The sequence below is a fragment of the Hyla sarda genome, chromosome 1 (assembly GCF_029499605.1).
Source record: "Hyla sarda isolate aHylSar1 chromosome 1, aHylSar1.hap1, whole genome shotgun sequence".
Lineage (NCBI taxonomy): Eukaryota > Metazoa > Chordata > Amphibia > Anura > Hylidae > Hyla > Hyla sarda.
In genome coordinates, this window is record NC_079189.1 from 245,309,227 (window position 1) to 245,335,889 (window position 26,663).

Here is a 26,663-nt window from a genome sequence, read left to right on the forward strand (position 1 = left end):
AGCCGGGACCCGGGGTAATGGCGCGCGTCACTGATCGGGGTGACGCGCGCTATTAACCCTTTAGATTTTTAAAATGTAAACAATGCACTCCCGGCAGCTCAGGCAGGCTGATCAGGACCAACGCAGTGAAACCACTATGTCCTGATCAGCTAGGACGCAAGCGGAGGGTCCCTTACCTGCCTCCGGAGCGTCTGAACGCGATTGATTGCTCCAAGCCTGCCTGAGATGCAGGCTTGAGCAATTGACCGCTGAATTTTTTTTTAAAGAGTTAATTCATGTAATTTAACCCCTTCCCTAATAAAAGTTCAAATCACCCCATTTTCCCATTTAAAAAAAAACAAAACATGTAAATAAAAATGAATATGAACATTTATGGTATCGTCGCGTGAGTAAATGTCCGAACTATAAAAATATATCGTTAAGTAAACTGCACAGTCAATGGCGTACACATAAAAATATTCCAAAGTCCAAAATAGCGTATTTTTGGTCACTTTATACCATAAAAAATGAATAAAAAAGCGATCAAAAATTCCAATCAAAACAAAAATGGTACGATAAAAACTTTAGATTATGGCGCAAAAAATTTGCCCTCATACCTCCTTGTACGCAGAAAAATAAAGTTATTGGGGTCAGAAGATGACAATTTTAAATGTATACGTTTTCCTGCATGTAGTTATGATTTTTTTCAGAAGTCATACAAAATCAAACCTATATAAGTCAGATATCATTTTAATCATATGGACCTACAGAAAAAAGATCAAGTGTAATTGTTACCGAAAAATTTACTGCGTTGAAACAGAAGCCCCCAAAAGTTACAAAATTGTGTTTTTTCTTCAATTTCGTTGCAGAATAATTTTTTTTTGTTTTGCCGTAGATTTTTGGGTAAAATGACTGATGTCATTACAAAGTAGAATTGGTGGCACAAAAAATAAGCCATCATATGGGTCTATAGGTGTAAAACTGAAAGTGATATGATTTTTAAAAGGTAAGGAAGAAAAAGCGAAAGTGCAAAAACGGAAAAACCCTGAGTCCCCAAGGGGTTAAAATACAGCTTGTGTTATACTCCAGAGCTAAATTCACAATTCTGGTTTACTGTGGATACAGAAGGTCATCTAATGCTCAAATACCTGTTGATAGCAAACATTCTGATATAGTGGGCGGTTAAAAACAGCCTGAAATACTTAAAGGGTTTTGGTGATAAATTTAATATTGCAGGGGTTCTAGCAAAAATGTGATTCTTAGTTGCCCATTTCAGTGGAATGGCAGTCATGAGTGCATATTGCCACTTCTTTCATTGTTTATCGGACTGTCAAGGTACACGAACATTGTTTTTAGAATGGATGGTGTATCCTTAAATAGTACCTGTCACGATCTCTGGTGGCAGGATATGTTTAAAGCCCCGAGGTAATCTTGTAGCCTGAGACTTGTTCCAAGACTGACCCGATCATATGATGTTTTTTGCAGAAGTCCTGTGTAAAATATTCTGTCTGAAAATGTGTCCTTTGATTGCTTCAGTCTCGGACTATGAGATTGCCTGGGGGCTTTAAACATATCCTTCCACCAGAGATTATGATATTGGTACTGATGTGGTACTATTCAGTATTAGGGTACGTTCAGACGAGCGGATCCACAGCGTATTTTACGCTGCAGATCTGCTGCTGAAGGACCCCTATATGGTGCCTTTAGATGTGCCTGCTAGGAACGGCAATACGCCGCTACGAGCAGACACACTGCTGCGATGTACGAGTTGCCGAGCTAGGCCGAGAGCAGCCGCGATGTGCAAGTATACTGTGCATACGCACGGCGACTCGCACATCGCAGTATGTCTGCTCATAGTGGCGGATTGCCGCTCCGAGCAGGCACCTGTAAAGGCAGCATACAGCGGTCCAGCAGTGCGTAATACGCGCTGGAGATCCGCTCCTGTGAACATACCCTTAGACTGGTAGGGTTCTGACTCTCAGAAATCCTACTGATCAACTGTTTGGAGGCAGCTGTGCTAAATAAGCAAGTGCTGTGTCTTCTTTACTATTTACATGGTTCAGACTGCAAAACACTGCACTTTTAGTAGCAACTGAGCTTGGTATCACAGTTTTGTCCCATTCAAGTGAATGAGACAAAACTGCGATAAGAAGATCACTTGCTACTAATAGTATGGTACTGTGCAGTACAAACTGTAGCATTACTAGTGCATGTACTGTTTTATATACTAGTACTACGTTGAGAGTTCTGCTGGTTGCCATTGGAAACGAACAATAAGCTTGTCGTCAGTGGGACAGTTAGCTTTTCCTCGAGTACTGTAAATTCAGAGTACATGCTGTTACTCAAAACCAAAGCAAAATAAGTTATTGAATCTATCTACCGTGTTACTTAAAGCATACCTCTAATGATGTGGTAAATTTTACATGTCAGGGACATGCATTTCATATTAAGCACCATAACTTTGGAACAGGGTGCCATTCTTCTTGCCTCCCAGTCTGTATTATGAGACAGAGCTTTCCGCAGGAACCATGGTGTAGGATGTTAATGTGGCACTTGTAGTCTGTTAGCAGGCATCCCTCACCGTATGCATTTTTATGCTGGGGATAACCCTTAGCAACAGACTGCAAGGGTAGGATCTGCTCCCCCAGTATATAGGCACAACCGCATGTGGGGTTGAGCATCTCCTACCTGCCAGTTAAGACCATCTCTCTTTTTCGTTATTTTAGTCTTATACTTGGAGATGTAAAAACTCCACATTTTATGCACCTTTATTTCCACTCTAGGCTGCATTCAGGTTCACCTGTGGGCGGCATACATACCCAGCCACTTGGGTGGGGCTTATAGCTTGCCTCCCTCCTCCCATTCTATGTGTGCCCTGTTCACACTGGAGGTAACTGGGAGCAAGCTGTGAGTTGGACCTAATGCTGCCGTAATTGCCCACTGGCCCCTGGTTTTGCTTATCAGGCACAGATAGGTTAGTGCTAGGTCCCGTGCCACTTGAGAAACCTTGGCGTTGGTGTGCGGGCTCAGGTATGTCCTTCATATAAGGATATACTGGCTAATGTCTCAATTTTAACATCAGTGTTGAGGGTTAGCTAATGTCACTGTTACATCTACCACAGTAGTCCACCTATCCCTGTATGTTATGAATTTAGTGCAGGCCACGATGACTACAGATGGACTTGACTTGACAGAGATGGTGACTGGCAATAAGATGACTTGACTTACTGATGACCGACTTGTGGCTGCAGGACTTTAGGCTTGAGGCCTCCAATGCTCTGGACACAGACACTGAAACAATTTGACTGGACTCGACCTCAGCAGAAGTAGCAGCGTGCTAAGAGAGAGAGATTTCAGCCCCTCCCCTGGTTATCTAGGGGGGCTGTGCAAGGAGCCCATTGGTCACTTGGGTGGTCACCTGGTCACTGGAGCCGTCTGGGTAATAATCATGTGGTACAAGCATTAAAGCAAAAGTACATTAAATGAGGTAAACCTATATACATAATGGGGGTATGCTGCAGGGAGCCCTGGGGACATGCAGGGACTCTGTCTGACAGGGCACGAGCACAGTATGGGGCCACATCATCCCGTACTGGGACATCTCATTTTCTACTACTGCCTTTTCTATGGATTTTTTAACCTCTTAAGGACGTAGGGCGTACCTGTACACCCTACGCCCAGTCCCGGTATTTAAAACGGGGTCACGCTGTGACCCCGCATCATACCGGGTTGGTCCCGGCGGCTAATGATAGCCAGGATCCTGGGCTAATCGCGTGCGGCACCGATCGTTGTGCCGCTCTCTATTAACCCTTTAGACGCGGCGATCAAAGTTGGTCACCGCATCTAAAATGAAAGTGAAAGCTTCCCAGCAGCTCATTCGGGCTGATCGGGACTATCGCGATAAAATCGCAATGTCCTGATCAGCTAGTACGCGAGCGGAGGTCCCCTTACCTTGCTCCGTCGCTTCCGATCGGCGTTTGATTGCTCCAAGCCTGAGATACAGGCTTGAGCAATCGACCGCCTATAACACTGATACATGCAAAGCTATGGCTCTGCAGAGATCAGTGTAAAAGATCAGTGTGTGCAGTGTTATAGCCCCCTATGGGAGCTATAACACTGCAAAAAAAAGTTTTTAAAAAAAGTTGAAGGTAATTTAACGCCTTCCCTAATAAAAGTTTGAATCACTCCCCTTTTCCCATAAAAAAAAACATGTAAATAAAAATAAACATATGTGGTATCGCCGCATGTGGAAATGTCCGAATTATAAAAATATATAGTTAATTAAACCGCTCAATGGCGCACGCGCAAAAAAATTCCAGAGTCCAAAATAGCATATTTTTGGTCACTTTTTTATATCATGAATAAAAAGCGATCAAAAAGTCCGATCAATACAAAAATGGAAAAAAAAAGTTATAGGGGTCAGAAAATTTGAATTTTTTATGTATAAATTTTCCTGCAAAATCCAACCTATATAAGAAGGGTATGATTTTAACCAGATGGACCTACAGAATAAAGATAAGGTGTCATTTTTACCGAAAAATTCACTGCGTAGAAACGGAAACCCCCAAAAGTTACAAAATGGCATTTTTTTCTTCAATTTTGTCGCACAATGAATTTTCTTTTCCGTTTTGCCGTGGATTATTTGGTAAAAGGATTAATATCACTGCAAAGTAGAATTGGTGACGCAAAAAATAAGCCATAATATGGAATTTTATGTGCAAAATTGAAAGCGTTATGATTTGGTGAAAAAATGAAAATGCAAAAATGGAAAAAACCCTGCGTCTTTAACGTACTTACCGTATTTTCCGACGACTGGGCGTATAAGACGACCCCCAACTTTTACAGTTAAAATTTAAAGTTTGGGATATACTCGCCGTATAAGAATACCGCTCTACGGTACCTTACCATTGTTCCCCCACACAAGGTAGGCAGCATAGTTCCCTCACACTAGGTAGGCAGCATAGTTACCCCACATTAGGTTGGGCAGCATAGTTCCCCCACATTAGATTGGCAGTATTGTTTCCCCCACATTAGGTTGTAGTTCCCCCACATTAGGTTTGGCGGTATAGTTTCCCCCACATTAGGTTGGCAGTATAGTTTCCCCCAAATTAGGTTGTCGTTTCCCCCACATTAGGTTGGCAGTATAGTTTCCCCACATTAGGTTGTAGTTCCCCCATATTAGGTTGCAGTTCCCCCACATTAGGTTGGCAGTATATTTCCCCCACATTAGGTTCCCCCACATTAGGTTGGCAGTATAGTTCCCCCACATTAGGTTGGCAGTATAGTTCCCCCACATTAGGTTGGCAGTATTGTCCCCCCCCCCCACATTAGGTTGTAGTTCCCCCACATTAGGTTTGCAGTATAGCTTCCCCCACATTAGGTTGTAGTTCCCCCACATAAGGTTGGCAGTATAGTTCCCTCACATTAGGTCCCCCCACATTAGGTTGGCAGTATAGTTCCCCCACATTAGGTTGTAGTTCCCCCACATTAGGTTGGCAGTATAGTTCCCCCCACATTATTTTATAGTTCCCCTACATTAGTTAGGTAGTGGCCCCCCACAGACATACAGCCTTCAGCCATACACAGTGTATGGCTGGAGGCTGTATGCCTGTGTACTGCCTCACCTCAGTGCTCCGACCACTGCTCCTCTGTTCTGGAATCACTATCTGTTGCTATGGCCTAAAGGCCATAGCAGTAGGTCCCGGGACCGGAGGAGCGGTCGTTGGAGCACTGAAGATGACGTGCTGGTAACTTATCATGCACGCGTGTCCTTGCTGCTCTGCTCCGCTCTGCCGTTTCTATGGGCGCACGCACGGGACATCAGCGCTACCTCCCGGCGGACCCTATGTTTTTAAAGTTAACACGGGGCCACAGAAAGGTAACCAGGACATCCTTGTGTCCCAAAAAGATATTTTGGGATACAGGGATGTCCCGAATGTGACGGGGGAAATTTATCACGGCCGGGACGCCCGGGGTATGGATAATGCATACCCTGGGAGTCACGGCCGACTGCAGCACCCGGCTTATAAGATGACCCCCGACTTTTTAGAACATTTTACCGGGTTTAAAAGTCATCTTATATGCCGGAAAATATGGTATTTTTTCTTCCAACTGTGAGTTTGAGGCTTGCCATGCACCCCTCATACCCAGGTGAGGGGGAAAATTTTGCTTTGTTTTACTGCTGTATATTTTGTCCTTTTTTAATATTTCACTGTATACTTTAACATCTGGCAGCTGCATTTTTGAACCTATGCAGTACACTAAAACATAATAGAAAATGCCTCTAAAAACTTGTCAAAATGCTTCCCTACCCCCTCTGGTGTGAGAAAGTTAAACAGATTTGTACATTTAAAAAATCTTAATCCTTCCAGTACTTATCAGATGCTGTATACTACAGATAAAGTTATTTTCTGTCCACAGTGCTCTCTGCTAACACTTCTGTCCATGTCAGGAACTGTTTGGAGCAGGAGAGGTTTGCTATGGGGATTTGTTTACTTGTTTGTTTGTTTTACTTATTTGTTTGTTGAACTCTGGACAGTTCTGGACAGAGAGAGCACTGTGCTCAGGCTGAAAAGAACTTCACGACTTCCTCTGGAACATACAGCAACTGATGAGTAATTTACAAATCTGTTAAACTTTCTGGAACCAGTTAAATTGAAAAAAAAAAATGTTCTATTAACCAATTAAAGAGGAGTACCTCTTTAATTGGTTAATAGAATATGGTTCCTCTCTATGATATTCACATTTCCAATGGACCTCCTGTAAGTGTTTTAAAGTATAAAGAAAAATACAACTAAGACTGGTCATGTTCTGAAGGTATAAATATACAATTCTAAATATGTATGGATAAATCCAAAATAAGGACATACTTTTACACGAAAGCCTTAAAGACCATGTAGTAGAGGAAATAACTGTGGTTTTCATTTGTGAACTTGTAAGCAGTCTATTATATAGACTTTTTATACTCTTATTTCACTAGTAAATGGCTCTCAAAACTGGAATGGTTAAATTATCCTGCAAAGGAGGAGTTCCCATGGGTTTTCAGTTCTCTGTCTGTTTCCAGACAAAAGCATTTGTTCCTGACAGGATCGAGATTATAATATGGCAGCAACAGATCCTACCTCATCCTTTTGTCTGATGATATTTAGCTCCAAGGTCTCTTTTTATCTGAAAATAGCTTTTATTTCAAACTCCCTCCCACATAGCTTAGACACAGACACACAGAAGCAGTGTCCTAGCCTCATGACAAAAGGGTCAGGTTGACTAGGTGACCTGCCAATATATATTCTTTTAGGAGGTTCCATGAACGATCAATAGTGGAAAAAAGGCAAACATCATAACCAAAAGTGCCTCGATTATATGCATTGCCAGTCATTTGGACCTGAATTCAATTTCTTCTTCAATCACATGTGAGTCATTTATTCTGTAAAAGTATAGGGCAGAACTGGATCTTATAAGTGCCCCTTTGTATATCCCTGCTTTGTTGGCTTTCAATGACTTCTCTGTGTCTTCCAGTTCTTAAAATACACATGGGGAGTGTCCACCTTTCTATTTCCTTCCCGAAAATAAATTTCATCATCTACTTAATGGTATCCTTTTGCCCAGGCTGCAGGTTGTGCACCCCCTGCTATATAATAATTATAGCTATAGAGTAGCTGGTTTGCAGAACTATTTCATTATCAAATATTATATATTTTGTTCATTAATAAAGTGAAATACTTCGGAGACAAGGTCAAGTATTGCTTCACTCAGTTCCTGTATCTAACAGCTGTTTACCAGTGCAGATACTGCATTCAGTCCCATTTTTTTTTGTTTTTGTTTTTAACTCATGGGCCAGTCCCAGTTTTTTTTTTTACTTATGGGCCACTGTCTAAAAATGAGCAGTTCACTAACAATTCAAGTGTGGTGGTCTTGTATCAGTGCTTCATGCATTCATTCTCATCTCACATTCAGAGTTTATGAGATTACACTTGCCCATTATATTTGGAATATCAATTGTTACCGAAGAACAAATTTCCAGCTGGAGGGTAGCGGTAAAAAAAAACATTTTTGTTATTGTAACATAATACCAGTATATCCAAAAGCTAGAGGTCTTGAGGTTGGTGTGTACGATACCTCTAGATTTGGATATACAAATTTATTGCTATAATAGAAAAAGTAAGAAAAGTTTCTTACTGCTCTCCTCCAGCTGGGAATTTGTTTTTCAATTGCTGTATTCGTGTGGCCCCGCTCTGAGCTATCCTTGCAGGAAGGAGTCTGATTGAGAGGTGAGGGCTGTCTAAGGTGTGTGGTTGTGCATTTTTGGATTTGTGATTTACAAATTGTTAGGACCCCCATGGACATAGGAACAAAACACTAGAAAGGGCGCTATATACTTTTATGGGAGAGTTTTCTAGGCCACTGTGCAGTGGTCATTGTGCAGTGAGGGTGTTTTGAGCATTACAAGTTTTGAATGGTCTAATAAGACATAGTGGGAATAACAGACATGTTTGGATGATAGCTGTGACTGGGCAGTCAACATACAGGGTTATAGTCTATTCAGGAAGGATCGGAAAAAATGGAAAAGGGGAGGAGTTTGCCTTTATGTAAAGTCCAGTCTGACTGTCACACTGTGGGAGGATATATATGGGAGGGAAATTATAATGTGGAGTCATTATGGGTAGAAATAGATGGAGATAAAAATGGGGGTTTGCTATAAATCGCCAAATTTATTTGAAGTGGCAGAAGATCACTTACTGAGGCAAATAAACAAGGCAGCAAATCACAATGAGGTTATAATAATGGGGGACTTTAACCACTTAGGGACCACGGGCGTACAAGTACGCCCTCGCTCGCTGGTACTTAAAGGGGTTCTCCGGTGCTTAGACATCTTATCCCCTATCCAAAGGATAGGGGATAAGATGCCTGATCGTGGGAGTCCCGCCGCTGGGGACCCCCGGGATCTTGCACACGGCACCCCGTTTGTAATCAGTCCCCGGAGCATGTTCACTCTGTGTCTGATTATCGGCGACCACAGGGCAGGCGGCATGTGACGTCACGCCTCCGCCCCGTGTGACGTCATGCTCCGCCCCTCAATGCAAGCTTACGAGAGGGGGGTGATAGCTGTGGAGGCTTGACGACACACGCCGCCGACCCTGTGGTCGCCGGTAATCAGACGGGACTGATTACAAACGGGGTGTCGCGTGCAAGATCCCGGGGGTCCCCAGCACCGGGACTCCCGCGATCAGCCATCTTATCCCCTATCCTTTGGAGAGGGGATAAGATGTCTAAGCACCGGAGAACCCCTTTAAGGACAAGGGCATACCTGTACGCTGGTGCTAATTTCGGTCCCCGCCACGCGCCGGGGTGGGGACCGGACTGGGATGTCTGCTGATATCTATCAGCAGGCATCCTGTGCCAATGCCCAGGGCGGTCCTGAGACTCCCCCATGTCGGCGATTGCCACAAATCGCCTGTGAATTCACACCAGAGATTTGCGGCGATTCCGAGTCATACGGGTCTCCGGTGACCCGGAAAATATGGGAGATCGGGGTTATCCAAGACACCCACGATCCCCCTGAAGGGATAGGAGTGAGGTGGCCACCCTTCCTATCCCTGCTATTGGTTGGTCAGAAGCGGGGGGGGACGGGGGGGTTAAAGTTCGGTTCCCCCATTCTGCTCATCCACAGTAGTCTGGGCAGAACGGGGGAACCCACAGTGACCGGCGCCGGAGGTCCACTTACCATCAGCGGCGGGCGGCAGAGGATGGCGATGCGGCTTCCTGGTGTGGAAATTCTACGGAAGCCAGTGAGTTGTTGCCTAACAACATCTGGAGGGCTACAGTTTTGAGACCACATTAGAGTAATTAATGTGCAAGTAGATGGACACCTAGGAAATAGTGATCATAATATAATACATTATAACTTGTTCTTCAATAAGGGAATCTCTCGAGGGGCCACAAAAACAATGAACTTTAGGAAGGCAAAGTTCGATCAACTCAGAGAAGCCTTTAACAATATAAAATGGGATAATGTCCTCTAAAAGAACAATACTGACACTAAATGGGAGACTTTTAAAAATATCTTAAATTTTCACTGTAAGATGTATATACCTTATGGGAATAAATGGGTCAGAAATAAAAGAAAACCAATATGGATGAATAAAAATGTTAAGGGGGCAATAAATGACAAAAATAAAGCATTTAAATTACTAAGACAGGACAGCAGTGAAGAAGCATTAAAAAGCTATAGAGAAAAATGTAAAAAATCTAAAAACAGATAAAAGCCACAAAAATAGAGACAGACTCATTGCCAAAGAGAGTAAAACTAACCCCAAAATGTTCTATAATTATATAAATAACAAAAAGGTCAAAAATGAAAGTGTTGGCCCTTTAAAAAATGATGAGGAAGAAATTATAAAACGGGATCAGGAAAAAGCAAATATATTAAACAAATTCTTCTCCACTGTATTCACTGAGAAAAATTAAATGCCAGGTGAAATACAGTGTGATAAGGTAAACTCCCTAGTACAGGTCACCTGTCTAACCCAGGAAGAAGTACAGTGCCGCCTACAAAAAATCAAAATAGACAAATCACCAGGTCCAGATCGCATTCGCCCCCGTGTTCTAAAGGAATTAAGTAATGTAATAGACAGACCCCTATTTTTAATATTCAGGGACTCTATAGTGACAGGGACTGTTCCCCAGGACTGGCGAATGGCAAATATGGTGCCAATATTTAAGAAAGGGTCAAAAGGTGACCCTGGGAATTATAGACCTGTTAGTTTAACCTCGGTTGTATGTAAATTGTTTGAGGGTTTCCTAAGAGATGCTATTTTGGAGTATCTTAATAAAAATAAATGTATGACCCCATATCAGCATGGATTTATGAGGGATCGATCCTGTCAAACTAACCTGATCAGCTTTTATGAGGAGGTGATCTCCAGACTGGACCAGGGGCAAACGCTGGATGTCGTGTATCTGGATTTTTCCAAAGCAATTGATACGGTTCCACATAAAAGGTTGGTGCATAAAATGAGAAGGTTTGGGCTGGAGGAGAATGTGTGCAAGTGGGTAAGTAACTGGCTCAATGATAGGAAACAGAGGGTGGTTATTAATGGTACTTATTCTGATTGGGTGACTGTTACTAGTGGGGTACCACAGGGGTCCATCTTGGGTTCTGTCCTATTTAATATATTCATTAATGACCTTGCAGAGGGGTGAATAGTAAAGTAGCAATCTTTGCAGATGACACTAAACTCTGTAAAGCGGTAAACACTATATAGGACAGTGCACTGTTACAAATGGATCTGGATAGGTTGGAGGTTTGGGCTGGGAAGTGGCAGATAAGGTTCAACACTGATAAATGTAAGGTAATGCACATGGTGAAGAAAAATCCGGGCTGGGATTATGTATTAAATGGGAGAACACTTGGGACGACTGACATGGAAAAGGACTTAGGAGTCTTAGTTAACAGTAAATTTAGCTGTAGTGACCAGTGTCGGGCAGCTGCTGCCAAGGCTAATTAAATCATGGGGTGCATCAATAGGGGCATAGATGCCCACGACAAGGAAATAATTCTACCGCTGTACAAATCATTAGTCAGACCACACATAGAATACTGTGTACAGTCATAGGCGTGCGCAGCCTATTGCACGCGTGTGTGTGTTTATGTATGTATATATATATATATATATATATATATATATATATATATATACATACATACATACATATACACACACACTCTTGCTTGCATAGTGTAGGAGGATTGGATCCAGGGCCGGTTTTAGGCTTAACATGGCCCTGGGCAAAATCAGAAGTGGGGTCCCAAAAGTTGTAATAGTGCACTAACCAGATTGGCACATTTTTGGTCACTTCAAATACAATAAAACATATCTAAAAAGTAAAAAAAATGGTACAGATAAAAACTACAAATCACAGCGCTAAAAAATTACCCTCATACATCCCCATATACAGAAAAATTAAAGTGCTATAGGGATCAGAATAGTACAATTTTATATTTTTGTATTCACATTAGGTTGGCAGTATAGTTCCCCCACATTAGGTTGGCAGTATAGTTCCCCCACATTAGGTAAGTAGTACAGTTCCCCCACATTAGGTTGGCAGTATAGTTCCCCCACATTAGGTTAGTAGTACAGTTCCCCCACATTAGGTTGGCAGTATAGTTCCCCCACATTAGGTTAGTAGTACAGTTCCCCCACATTAGGTTGGCAGTATAGTTTGCCCACATTAGGTGCAATATAGTTCCCCCACATTAGGTACAGTACAGTTCCCCCACATTAGGTGCAATATAGTTCCCCCACATTAGGTGCAGTATAGTTATAATTGTAGGGAGGAGGGCAAGTCTAGAATTTACCATGAGGCTTACGGGACTAATTCTACCCCTGATCTTATATTTGCCAAGGGGTTCAATGGGCTGAGCCAAAGGGTTGTCAAAATTAGGTTTTGCCTAGAGTGTCAAAAATCCATGCACCAGCCCAGACTAGACCTCCCACTTGTGTGTATGTTTGCTGGTGTTTATAGGGATGCATTTGATGTGGATTTGAAAAAAAATTGTAAGTTGAATGGTAAAACTCATGTTTTTCTTTACTTGGCAAACAGAAGAACGCTTTTACTATAAGATGGTGGCACAGAGGGGGGAATATTCCAAATAGAATTTTTTTTGCACCAGATTGGTTGAAAAAGTGATGCGGCACCCAGCAAGCTTGGAGCAGCATGCAGGTTGTAGTTTTGAGTCTGCAGCTGACCCAAAACTAGGACTCCCAGCATGTTGCACCATAATCTAAATTGTACTCCTATATAGTGCAAGATGTGTGGAGTTGTAGTTTTGGTCATCATAGATTGTATCAGGGCATGCTGGGAATTGTAGTTGGTAACTGCACCTCCCAGCATTGCATTCCTTCAAGGAATGCAATGCTGGGATTTGCAGTTACCAACTACTATTCTCCGCATGCCCTGATACAATATATGGTGACCAAAACTACAACTCCCATTATGTTGCACTATACTATGCTGGGGGGAGCTGTAGATTTGGGTCAGCTGCAGAGATATAGGCTGGAATCTGGATCAAGGAAATTTCTTGATCTAGATTCCAGCCTATATCTCTGCAGCTGAACCGAAACTACAGCTCCCCCCAGCATGTAGCACCATATATAACCTATATTATAGTATAGTGCAACATAATGGGAGTTGTAGTTTTGGGTCAGCTGCAAAACCATAGACTGTATCAGGCTGATACAGCCTATGGTTTTGCCGCAGACCCAAAACTAATTTTGGGACAGCTGCAGAGCAGACCGAGATTGTATCAGGGCATGCTGGGAGTTGCAGTTAATACTAACTGTAATGCCCAGCATACCCTGATACTATCAGGGCATGCTGGGCGTTACAGTAGTAACTGCAACTCCCAGCATGCAACTCCCAGTATGCCCTGACCACACCACACATGCCCAGGCTCACAGCTCAGGACTACATTCCCATCATGTATGATTGAGACTGTAGCCTACATATAATAGACAATCACACATGATGGGGATGTAGTCCTGAGCTGTGAGCCTACATATAATAGACAGTCACAATCATACATGATGGGGATGTAGTCCTGAGCTATGAGCCTACATAATGTGTGTGTGCGTGTGTGTGGGGGGGGGGGGGGTTGGTTGGCGTTGGTGATGTCGGGGATGTCCGGTGGGGCTGGGGTTTAGTATTGAGAAGAAAAAAAAGTGCTGGGATTTGCAGTTTTGCAGCAGCTGGAGGGTTACAGTTTGGAGATCACTGTGCAGTGGCCCTCTAGATCTTGCAAAACTACAACTCCCAGCATGCCCAAACAGCTGTCTCTGCATGCTGGGAGTTGTAGTTGCGTACCTCCAGCTGTTGCATAACTACTCCTGACATGCCCTTTGGCGATGTGTACATGCTGGGAGTTGTATTTTTGCAATAGCTGGAGGCACGCTGGTTGGAAAATACTGAGTTAGGTTACAGCCTAACTGAAGGTTTTCCAACCACCGTGCCTTCAGCTGTTGCAAAATTACAACTCCCAGTATGCATGGTCTATCAGTGCATGTTGGGAGTTGTAGTTTTGCAACAGCTGAAGGCTTGCCCCCCCCCCCCCCCCCCCATGTGAATGTACAGGGTACATTCACACGGGCGGGTTTACAGTGAGTTTCCTGCATCAGGTTTTAAATGCGGCAAATTTTCCGCCCCAGCGCGGAAACTCCCCGTAAACCCCCACCAGTGCGAATGTACCCTAAAATCACTACACTACACTAACAGGGCTCAGGAGTGAGAGCGCACTATGTATATTTGAAGCCTAAATTGGTGATTTCCACAAGGGTGGCTGATTTTACAGCGGTTCTGACATAAACGCAAAAAAATTAATACCCACTTGTGACCCCATTTTGGAAACTACACCTCTCACGGAATGTAACAAGGGGTATAGTGAGCCTTAACACCCCACAGGTGTTTGATGAATTTTCGTTAAAGTTGGATGGGAAAATATAAAAAAATTATCATAATTTTCACAAAAATGCTGGTGTTACCCTACATTTTTCATTTTCACAAGGGAAAATAGGAAAAAAGCCCCCCCAAAATTTGTAACCACATTTCTTCTGAGTAATAACATACACCATATATGGATTTAAAGTGCTCTGCGGGTGCACTATAATGCTCCCCAATGACCCCATTTTGGAAACTACACCCCTCATGTAATGTAATAAGGGGTACAGTGAGCATTTATGCCCCACAGGTGTCTGACAGATTTTTGGAACAATGGTCCGTGAAAATGAAAAATGTAATTTTTCATTTTCACAGCCCACTGTTCCAAAGATCTGTCAAATGCCAGTGGGGTGTAAATGCTCACTGCACCCCTTATTAAATTCTGTGGGGGTGTAGTTTCCAAACTACACATGTGGGGGGGTCCTTTGTTCTGGCACCACAGGGGGCTTTGTAAACGCACATGACCCCTGACTTCCATTCCAAACAAATTCTCCAAAAGCTCATGTCACGATGCGGCTGGCAGGAGGTGGATCCTCTGTGCCAGAGAGGGATTGGCGTGGACCGTGCTAGTGGACCGGTTCTAAGTTACTACTGGTATTCACCAGAGCCCGCCGCAAAGCGGGATGGTCTTTCAGCGGCGGTAGTAACCAGGTCGTATCCACTAGCAACGGCTCAACCTCTCTGACTGCTGAAGATAGGCGCGGTACAAGGGAGTAGACAAGAGCAAGGTCGGACGTAGCAGAAGGTCGGGGCAGGCAGCAAGGATCGTAGTCAATATGGCAATAGCAGGAGGTCAAGTACACAGTATGGACAAACACAGTAAACGCTTTCTCAAGGCACTAAGGCAACAAGATCCGGCAAGGGAGTGCAGGGGCAGTGATCAGATATAGCCAGGGAGCAGGTGGAAGCCAATTAAGCTAATTGGGCCAGGCACCAATCATTGGTGCACTGGCCCTTTAAGTCTCAGAGAGCTGGCGCGCGCGCGCCCTAGAGAGCGGAGCCGCGCGCGCCAGCACATGACAGCAGGGGACCGGGACGGGTAAGTGACTTGGGATGCGATTCGCGAGCGGGCGCGTCCCGCTGTGCGAATCGCATCCCCGACGGCCATGTCAGAGCAGCGCTTCCGGTCAGCGGAACTGACCGGGGCGCTGCAGGGAGAGAGACGCCGTGAGCGCTCCGGGGAGGAGCGGGGACCCGGAGCGCTCGGCGTAACAGCTCAATGGCGCTCCTCCCCTTCTGAGCATTGTAGTGAGCCAGCAGAGCACTTGACATCCACACATGGGGTATTTCCATACTCAGAAGAAATAGGGTTACACATTTTGGGGGGCATTTTCTCCTATTACCCCTTGTAAAAATGTAAAATTTGGGGGAAAAATGCATTTTTGTGAAAAAAATTTTTTTCATTTACACATCCGACTTTAACAAAAAGTTGTCAAACACCTGTGGGGTGTTAAGGCTCACTGTACCCCTTGTTACGTTCCTTGGGGGGTGTTGTTTCCAAAATAGTAGGCCATGTTTTTTTTTTTTTTTTGCTGTTCTGGCACCATAGGGGCTTCCTAAATGTAACATCCCCCCCCCCCCCCCAAAACCCATTTCAGCAAAATTTGCTTTCCAAAAGCTAAATGTGACTTCTCTTCTGAACATTGTAGTTCGCCCGCAGAGCATTTTTCTTTTTCATTTACACATCCGACTTTAACGAAAAGTCGTCAAACACCTGTGGGGTGTTAAGGCTCACTGGACCCTTGTTACGTGCCTTGAGGAGTGTAGTTTCCAAAATAGCATGCCATATGTTTTTTTTAAACTGTTCTGGCACAATAGGGGCTTCCTAAATGCGACATGCCCCCCCCAAAAGCCATTTCAGCAAAATTCATTCTCTAAAATCCCATTGTCGCTCCTTCCCTTCTGAGCCCTATACTGTGCCCGCCGAACACTTCACATACACATATGAGGTATTTCCTTACTCGAGAGACATTGGGTTACAAATTTTGGGGGGGCTTTTTCTCCTATTACCCCTTGTAAAGATTTTGAATTTTCTCCTTCACGTTGCTGCTATTCCTGTGAAACACCTAAAGGGTTAATAAACTTTCTGAATATGATTTTGAATACTTTGAGGGGTGCAGTTTCTATAATGAGGTCATTTATGGGTTATTTCTAATATCAAGGCCCTTCAAATCCACTTCAAAACTGGTCCCTGAAAAATTCAGATTTTGAAAATTTCGTGAAAAATGAGAAAATTGCTGTTGAACTTGAAAACATGTCACCTTTATGATGCAAACATAAAGTTTACATATTGTATATGGGAATCAATATATAATTTATTTGGAATGTCTATTTTCCTTACAGGCAGAGAGCTTCAAAGTTAGAAAAATGCAACATTTTCAATTTATTCATCAAATTTTGGAATTTTTCACCGAGAAATGATGCAAGTATCATCAAAAATGTACCACTAACATAAAGTAGAATATGTCACGAAAAAAAATTCTCTGAATCAGAATGAAAAGTAAAAGCATCCCAGAGTTATTAATGCTTAAAGTGACAGTGGTCAGATGTGCAAAAAACGCTCTGGTCCTTAAGGTTAAAATGGGCTAGGTCCTTAAGGGGTTAACTATCCTGATCTAAACTGGGAGACTGAGACCTGGGAATTTCATAAAGGAAAAGGGTGTGTGACTATAGGTAAAGACCCTTATCTGTCCTAAATGGTGCAGGACCTGATCAGAGGGGGCACCCTACTGGACTTAATATTAACCAACAGACCTGACAGAGTAACTAATGTGTAGGTCAGGGGGCATCTAGGAAATAGTGATCATAATATAATACATTATAACTCGTCCTTCAATAAGGGAACTCTTAAGAGGAGCCACAAGAACAATGAACTTTAGAAAGGCAAAGTTTGATCAACTCAGAGAGGCCATTAATACTGTAAATTGGGAAAATATCCGCAATAACCAAAGTGTAGACATAAACTTTTAAAAATATCCAAATTCTCACTGTGGGAGGTACATACCGTATGGAACAAGAAAAAACCAATGTGGATGAATAAAAATGTAAAGGGGTCAATAAATGACAAAAAAGCATTTAAGCTACAAAAACAGGAAGGTAGTGAATCGGGGAAAAAAATTTAATATACCATATATACTCGAGTATAAGCCGACCCGAATATAAGCCGAGGCCCCTAATTTCACCCCAAAAACCCAGGAAAAGTTATTGACTCGACTATAAGCCTAGGGTGGGAAGTACATCATCCCCCCTGTGATCATCCAGACCCCGTCATTAACACCCTCATCATAATCACCCTGTCATCATCCCCCCCCTTCATCATTACCCTGTCATCATCCCCCCCTTCATCATCTCCCCTTCATCATCACCACCTGTCATCATCCCCCTGTCATCATTCCACACCCCCCCTTCATCATCACCGCCTATCATCATCCCCCTGTCATCATCCCACACCCCCCTTCATCATCACCGCCTGTCATCATTACCCTGTCATCATCCCACCCCCCCTTCATCATCACCGCCTGTCATCATCCCCTTGTCATCATCCCACACCCCCCTTCATAATCACCACCTGTCCTCATACCCTTGTCATCATCCCACCCCCCCCTTCATCATCACCAGCTGTCATCAGCCCCCCCCCCTTCATCATCACCGCTTGTCAATGTCTGAATACAGTGGTCTTCAAACTGCGGACCTCCAGATGTTCCAAAACTACAACTCCCAGCATGCTGGGAGTTGTAGTTTTGAAACATCTGGAGGTCCGCAGGTTGAAGACCACTGCGGGCCATCGACATCATCCAGACACCCCCCTCCCCTCCCCTCACCCCCTTTAGTTTTGTACTCACCTCCGCGCGGCGGGACGTTAGGGTGAGCTGGTCCGGGCCATCTGTGCTGCAGGGACCGTCCGGTGGGGAGGGATAGTCATTCCAGGCTGTCCATCTTCACCGGGGGGACCTCTTCTCCGCGCTTCGGGCCCGAAATAGAGACGTTGCTCAGTGATAGGAAACAGAGGGTAGTTATTAATGGTACATACTCTGAGTGGGTGATTGTTACTAGTCGAGTACCACAGGGGTCAGTTTTGGGTCCTATTCTTTATAATATATTTATTAATAACCTCTCTGCTGAAATCTCTGTCCATTTTAAGAACTGTCCAGAGTAGGAGAAAATCCCCATAGCAAACATATGCTGCTCTGGACAGTTCCTAAAATGGACAAAGATGTCAGCAGAAAGCACTGTGCTCGTGATGTCAGCAAAGAGCTCTGTGTTCCAAAAAGAAAATAATTTCCTCTGTAGTATTCAGCAGCTAATAAGTACTGGAAGGATTAAGAATTTTTATAGAAGTAATTTACAAATCTGTTTAACTTTCTGGCACCTCTTAACGTAGGTAAATTTCCATGACCAATAATACTGGTATACAACAAGTAAATATATACCACCACACAATAACTGGATAATACCACCATACTGTACTGAATAAAACTACTATACACAGACTAGTATTCTATAAAGGATCTGTATACAATATAAGTGAGTATATACAGGACCATAAGGCGTAGATAACAGCTGTACACAGGATCTGTATACCATATAAGTGATTACAGTTACATTTTGGGACTCACAATTACGTCTTCTCTGAACAGCGGCATCCTCTTTCCTTTTCTTCTCCGTCCGGATAAGACTGCCATGTGGATCTCTTAACATCTGCAGGACAAACATGTCAGACTCTGCATTTTTCCAGTGCCCTCCCCTCCTCTACAAATTCTGTTCATCTATAGGCCCACAAACTGTAATAATGCCCTCCTTGGTGTCCTGCACAGTAAAAAGGCAGGTAGGTAGGTAGGTAGTCAAGTAAATAGATAACTAGGTAGGTAGATCAGGAAGCCAGATATGTAGGTAGTTGACAAGCCAGGTAGGTAGAGGGCTAGTTAGGTAGTTAGGCAGCCATGTATGAAGGCCAGGTATGTACATAGTTAGGTAGCTGGGTATGTAGGTAGTTAGATAGCCTGGTATGTAGGTACGTAGTTAGACATCCAGGTATAAAGTTAGGTAGCCCCACCTTCCCGATAAGTTTAGGCAGCAGAGTTAACTCCACCTTCCCTGCAGGTATAGGCAACAGAGTTAACCCCCCTTCCCTGTAAGTATAGGCAGAAGAGTTAACCCCCTTCCCTGTAGGTATAGGCAGCAGAGTTAACCCCCTCCCCCAAAGGTATAGGCAGCAGAATTAGCCCACCACCCTTCCCCATAGGTATAGGCAGCAGACTTTACTCCACCTTCCCCATAGGTATAGGCAGCAGAGTTAACCCATTCCCAATAGGTATAGGAACAGAGTTAACCCCCCTTTCTCCTTAGGTATAGGCAGCAGAGTCCCCCCTTTCCCCATAGGTATAGGCAGAGTTAAACCCCTTTTTCCCATATGTATAGGCAGAGTTACCAGCCCTTCCCCCATAGGTATAGGCAGAGTTACCCCCCCCTTCCCCATAGGCATAGGCAGAGTTAACCACCCCCTTCTCCCCATAGGTAAAGGCAGAGTTAACTTCCCCTTTCCCCATAAGTATAGGCAGAGTTACCCTCCCCCCTCTTCCCCATAGGTATAGGCAGAGTCACCCCCCCCCTTCTTCCCCATAGGTATAGGCAGAGTTACCCCCCCTCTTCCCCATAGGTATAGGCAGAGATACCCCCCCTCTTCCCCATAGGTATAGGCAGAATTACCCCCCCTTTCCTCCTCTCTTCCCCATAGGTATTGGCAGAGTTACCCCGCCCCTCTTCCCCATAGGTATAGGCAGAGTTACCCCCCCCCCTTCCCCATAGGTATAGGCAGAGTTACCCCCTTTCCCCATAAGTATAGGCAAAGTTACCCACCTCCCCCCCTTTCCCCTATAGATATAGGCAGAGACACCTCCCCCCTTCTTCCCCATAGGTATAGGCAGAGACACCCCGCCTTCTTCCCCATAGGTATAGGCAGAGATACCCCCCCCTCTTCCCCATAGGTATAGGCAGAGTTACCCCCCCCCCTTCCCCATAGGTATAGGCAGTTACCTCCCCCTTTCTTCCCCTTTTCCCATAGGCAGAGTTATGCACCCCCGCTCTTCCCCATAGGAATAGGCAGAGACACCCCGCCTTCTTCCCCATAGGTATAGGCAGAGTTCCCCTCTCCCTTTCCTCCCCTTTTCCCATAGGTATAGGCAGAGTTGCCCACCCCCATCTTCCCCATAGGTATAGGCAGAGTTAAAAAATGGACGTCGTCCGGCTGGGCCCTCGGACGACGTCCAATCGGACCAGCCGGTCAGTCCACCCCTGGTTGGAGGTTTTGGCTGGGAAGTGGCAGATGAGGTTCAACACTGATAAATGTAGGGTTATGCTCATGGGGAGGAAAAATCCAGGCTAGGAATATGTATTAAATGGGAGAACACTTGAAACGACTGACATGGAAAAGGACTAAGGTGGTTTAGCTAACAGTACATTTACCTGTAGTGACCAGTGTCAGGCAGCTGCTGCCAAGGCAAATAAAATCATGGGGTGCATCAATAGGGGCATAGATGTCCATGACAAGGAAATAATTCTACCACTGTAAAAATCAGACCACACATAGAATACTGTGTACAGTACTGGGCACCAGTGTACAAGAAAGATATAGTGGAGCTGGAGAGGGTTCAAAGACGGGCAACCAGAGTAATACGGGGAATGGGAGGACTACAGTACCCAGAAAGATTATCAGAATTAAGGTTATTTAGCCTAGAAAAAAGAAGGCTTGAGGTGACCTAATAACTATGTATAAATATATCAGGGGACAGTACAGAGATCTCTCCCATGATCTATTTATACCCAGGACTGTATCTATAACAAGGGGGCATCCTCTACGTCTAGAGGAAAGAAGGTATCTAAACCAGCACAGACAGGGGTTCTTTACTGTAAGAGCAGTGAGACCTCTGCCAGAGGACGAGGTCATGGAGAACACAAAAAGTTCAAAAGAAGCCTGTTTCTGGAGAGTAATAACATTACAGGTTATGGATAATAGATTTATAGGGACAGAGGGGGTTATTTATCAATAATGGTCTTGGCTAGATCATTTTTGTTGTTTGTCTAGATGTGTTTTTTTTTTTTGGCGGTGCTGCTCCAAATTTATCATATTGTCGCAGAGACAGTGATAAATTTCATGCAGATCTGCACCCAGATAATTTTTTACCACCTCTTTCAGATCATGTCTACCCTGCTTGTGAGGAGCTTGTTTGTCGATGTGCTTGGCTTAGTTTTTTTTTTAGTACAACACAAATAGAGAAACATGTCTGCACATCCACCATTTGTATATTGATCTACTTTCTTCTCAGCATAATTTAACCCCTTAATGACGAAGGACGTATATTTACGTCCTCCGCCTGCTCCCGCGATATGCCTCGTCATATCTGGTCGGTCCCGGCGGCTATCAACGGCTGGGACCCGTGGCTAATACAGGACATTACCGATCGCGGTGATGCCCTGTATTAACCCATCAGACGTGGCGATCAAAGCTGCCCGCCGTGTCTGAAGTGAATGTATCCCGGCTGCTCAGTCGGGCTGTCCCGAACAGCTTACAGGACACCGGGAGGGCCCTTACCTGCCTCCTCGGTATCCGATCGACGAATGACTGCTCCGTGCCTGAGATCCAGGCAGGAGCAGTCAAGCGCCAATAACACTGATCACAGGCGTGTTAATACACGCCAGTGATCTGTGTAAAAGATCAGTGTGTGCAGTGTTATAGGTCCCTATGGGAGCTATAACACTGCAAAAAAAAGTTTAAAAAAAAGTGTTAATAAAGGTCATTTAACCCCTTCCCTAATAAGTTTGAATCACCCCCTTTTCCCATAAAAAAAAAAATAAAACAGTGTAAATAAAAATAAACATATGGGGTATTGCCGTGTGCGTAAATGTCCGAACTATAAAAATATATTGTTAATTAAACCGCACGGTCAATGGCGTACACGTACAAAAATTCCAAGGTCCAAAAAAGCTTATTTTTGGTCACTTTTTATACCATTAAAAAATGAATAAAAAGGGATCAAAAAGTCCGATCAAAACAAAAATGGTACCGATGAAAACTTCAGCTCACGGCGCAAAAAATTTGCCCGCATACCGCCCTGTACGTGGAAAAATAATAAAGTTATAGGGGTCAGAAGAGGAAATTTTTAAATGTATAAATTTTCCTGCACGTAGTTATGATTTTTTCCAGAAGTACGACAAATTGAAACCTATATAAGTAGGGTACCATTTTAACTGTATGGACTTACAGAATAATGAAAAGGTGTCATTTTTACCGAAATATGCACTGCGTAGAAACGGAAGCCCCCAAAACTTACAAAATGGTGTTTTTTCTTCGATTTTGTCGCACAGTAATTTTTTTTTTCGTTTTGCTGTGAATTTTTGGGTAAAATGACTAATGTCACTGCAAAGTAGACTTGGCGATGCAAAAAATAAGCCATAATATGGAATTTTAGGTGGAAAATTGAAAGGGTTATGATTTTTAAAAGGTAAGGAGGAAAAAACGAAAGTGCAAAAACTGAAAAACCCTGCATCCTTAAGGGGTTAAAAAACTAACAGGTTGTTAGTATGCATTTTGATCAAAAAGTACAAGGCCACTCGCCATGTCAAGGCCACCAAGTCAGAGTGGGTCCCTAACCCACAGAAACAATGGCTGCCATTTTAGTTGAAATTTCAAAGGAGTAGTCCAGTGGTGAAAAACTTAGGATAGGGGATAAGCTTGAGATCGCGGGGGGGTCCGACCGCTTGGGCCCCCTGCGATCTCTCTGTACGGGGGCCAGGCTCTCCGGCCAGATAGCGGGTGTCGTCCACTGCACGAAGCGACGGCCGACACGCCCCCTCAATACATCTCTATGGCAGAGCCGGAGATTGCCGAAGGCAGCGCTCCGGCTCTGCCATAGAGTTGTATTGAGGGGGCGTTTCGGGCGCCGCTTCGTGCTGAGATCGACACGCCCCCTTCCCGTGAGCTGTTAGGGCTCCGTACAGGAGATCACGGGGGGCCCCAGCGGTCGAACCCCCCCGTGATCTGCAACTTATCCCCTATGCTTAGGATAGGGGATAAGTTGTTCACCACTGGATATCTCCTTTAAGGCAAATTAATATCTAAAAGAAGGTGTACAAAGAGAGTCTTCCTCACATTTGAGTAGTGGTTTACCTAGCCTCAGGCCAGGGAAAAAAAATTATTGTTCGAGAGACGGAGGTTTTAGTTGACCAGGTATTTTTTTTTCTTTACCTTTCACCTTTTTTTATTTTGTTATCATCACTTTTTATGTCTTTAAAGGGGTACTCCGGGGCTAAGACATCTTACCCCTATCCAAACTACTTTATTCTCTCGCTCTCTCTCTCTCCCTCTCTTTCACTCTGGCTGATGATTTTTTTTATTTTTGGCAAACATACAGGAGTAGTAATCTTTTTTTGGACCTGGTCAGGAGGTGGTCTAGATATGCGTTTATTTTTATTTTTTTTTGCGCCATTTGCGGTAAAATTTGCGCAAAATAAAAAAAACAGAGAATAATAAATTCGTAACCACTGCATCTGTCACTTCAAAAAATGGTCTAGCAACACCAAAAGGTCAAAATGACGGATTTTAGAACTTTGGAAAAAAAAACGTAAAAATAATGGAAATTTGATAATGTAGACCAAAAAAATCAATAGAACCCAATGATAAATAACCCCCAGAATGTTGATCCAGGGATTTATTCTGCCATAGTTGGAGTCGGTAAGGAATTTTTTTTCCCCTAGTATTGGCATCAGCCTCATAAGGTTTTTTTTTTTTGCCTTCTTCTGGATCAACACAGTAGGGACAAAATAAAGTTATAGGTGAAACTTAATTAACTCTGGTCTTTTTCAACCTTAAGAACTATGTAAATATATAACCATCTAATCCATATACTAGTACCTTCTTTTACTGTTATCCTGTCTTCAATTGTTTTCTATCATTTAAACCATAGTCCGCAAGGTATAAAAAGCAGTGAGTGTTTCACACGGAAACGCATGTAACTTTTATTTCTGTAAATAGTTTTACTATTGTGGAGTTACAAATAAAAAAATAACAGAATCAGAAAGCTAGATTAAAGCGTGTTGGTATTCTAAAAATAAGGCAATTTATAAATGACTATAAATGACATAGCAATGCTAATAGGCTACTGTTGTGTTATACTCCTGACCCAACACTTCATTAAACATGCCAGGGCCATGAGATCACCTGACAGTTGTAAGAGCCATGCATATTGTTTACCTCCTTCACTGATTTCCACAATCATCAATGGCAAAAGTCAGGTTTCATTGAAGGTACATTTCACAGTCTGCACAAAGATCATGTGTGTAACGGCTTTTGTGAAATGTTAGACTCCGAGGCACTTTCTATTCACAGTTATCCAATAGTCAATGCTGCATTTTAACAAAGAGTATTGGTATTTTGAGGTGCTAGGAATGTGTGTTAACTGTTTAAGAATGTTAAGTTAATGCAAAGATAATATATTAATATTAAATATTAAAGGGGTTATCCAGCAAAAATATTTTGCACATAAATGTGCACAGGCTGTGTGATAACATAAAAAAGCCTATACTTACCTCCATTACGCTTTCTCAGTCTCATTATCATGGGGCTTGGTCTCCAGTTAACTTCACTTCCCAGAGCTGCAGATGTGATTTATTTTCACTTCTCGAAGCAAATTTTACTGGAGACCGGGCACCATGTTAAAAAGGCTGTGGGGGAGTGATGGAGGTAAGTATAGCATTTATTTCTATGTTATCACCTAGCTTGGGCACATTTATGTAAAATCATTTTTTTTAAATCACACTTGCAGTTAAAGTTTAGCAGTTATTTATCATTATAGGGGTTGTCCGGGAAAAACTTTTTTTTCTTTTTCTTTAAAGCTATGTGCCCAGGTTAATAATAATAAAAAAAAAAATCTTATACTTACATCCCTCGTTCTCTGGTATTAGGAGGTCCTGTCTACAACCGCTGAAACTTTGCTTTTCGGAGCTATCATTTGTAGTGTCTGCAGATGCTGTAGCTCACAGTGCTGGGGACAGGTACACTGCTGCAGACAGTGGTTGGTGGAGCAGCACTGTGAGCTACATCAGCTGCAATTGCTAAGCTCTCCAGCTCCAAAATGTAAAGTGTCAGTGGCTACAGAAGGGACCACCTGATACTCTATATTTATTTTATTACCAAGCCAAGTTTAACACCGGATAACCCCTTTAAAGGAGTTATACACCATAAGGTGATTTTTGTACTTACCTGCCAGACAGTAATGGACATGCTTAGGAAGGATCTGTGCTTGTCTTTGGGATAAAAAGCTATGTTGTGAGATTACCATAGAGCTGTGGCTAGCTTTTTATGAACTGGGTATTTCCTGTTGAAGTTTTCTGTTTTACTACAAATCCCATGATTCCACTTTTCTCCCTCCATCATATCAGTCACCCCACCCATTGAACCACAAACCAGCTGAAATCCATGCAAAAGAGCAGTGCTTTCTAAGCAGGGTGCTTCCAGCTGTTACAATTTCCTTGTGGTCACTCCACTCACTGAAGCAGAACAAGCTCCCTGTCATCACCTGACTAGTAAGGTTGTGTCTCAGCTGCACTGCATCCTGGGAATACCTGAGACAGAAGTCATTTCATATGCTGTTAAAAATAATCATCCAGAGCAAAGATCACATAAGAATGCAAGACCAACGGGGGCATGGTTTGGCCACCGTGCTGTATGGCCATTTAGAAAGAGATCTCCTGCTTTAGCACCGAAAAAAACCTTTATTATTCCCCTGCCAGCGACTCCAAGCTCGTCTAACTGGCACTATCAATTCTCATGGCGACTTACATCAGGAAAAGAAACGGAGGATCCAGACAGCTAACTCAGTTTTTCTGCTCCAGAGATCAGGCCCGCAAGTGCTCTCAAGATGACGCCGCAGCGTGCTTAACACAGACTCCTGGGAGTGACAGACGAAACGGGCAGACTGATGGACCGAGGGAACAGCGCATTAGCCCTTTTCAGAACATGCCTTCTACCCACATCAACCAGTCACTGACCTTTGAGGTGCCACAATCCTGGAGCTCGCCCGTGCTGGCGGAGATTCCCAGAGAGCCCTCACCTTCCATAGTGGGGGGAGAACATGGCGCCGAAGTAGCCGTCCGAATGACCAGCCCGGAAGAGAAGGAGATCGCCAACATGGAGCAGTGCT

At 43.6% G+C, this 26,663-nt stretch overlaps 1 protein-coding gene across 3 annotated transcripts in view; it reads left to right on the top strand.

Annotated features, from left to right (window-relative positions):
• The window catches only part of TMPRSS9 (transmembrane serine protease 9), a 211,012-nt gene that overhangs the window by 12,796 nt on the left and 171,553 nt on the right, over window positions 1–26,663 (top strand). Inside the window, exon 1 of one of the 3 annotated variants that reach the window (XM_056569905.1) lies at window positions 7,320–7,388. The exons of the other annotated variants lie outside the window; for them this stretch is intronic. The gene's annotated coding sequence lies outside the window, so the exon portion shown is untranslated. Of the gene's footprint in view, window positions 1–7,319; window positions 7,389–26,663 lie in introns of those variants that run through there. 3 annotated transcript variants of the gene reach the window in all.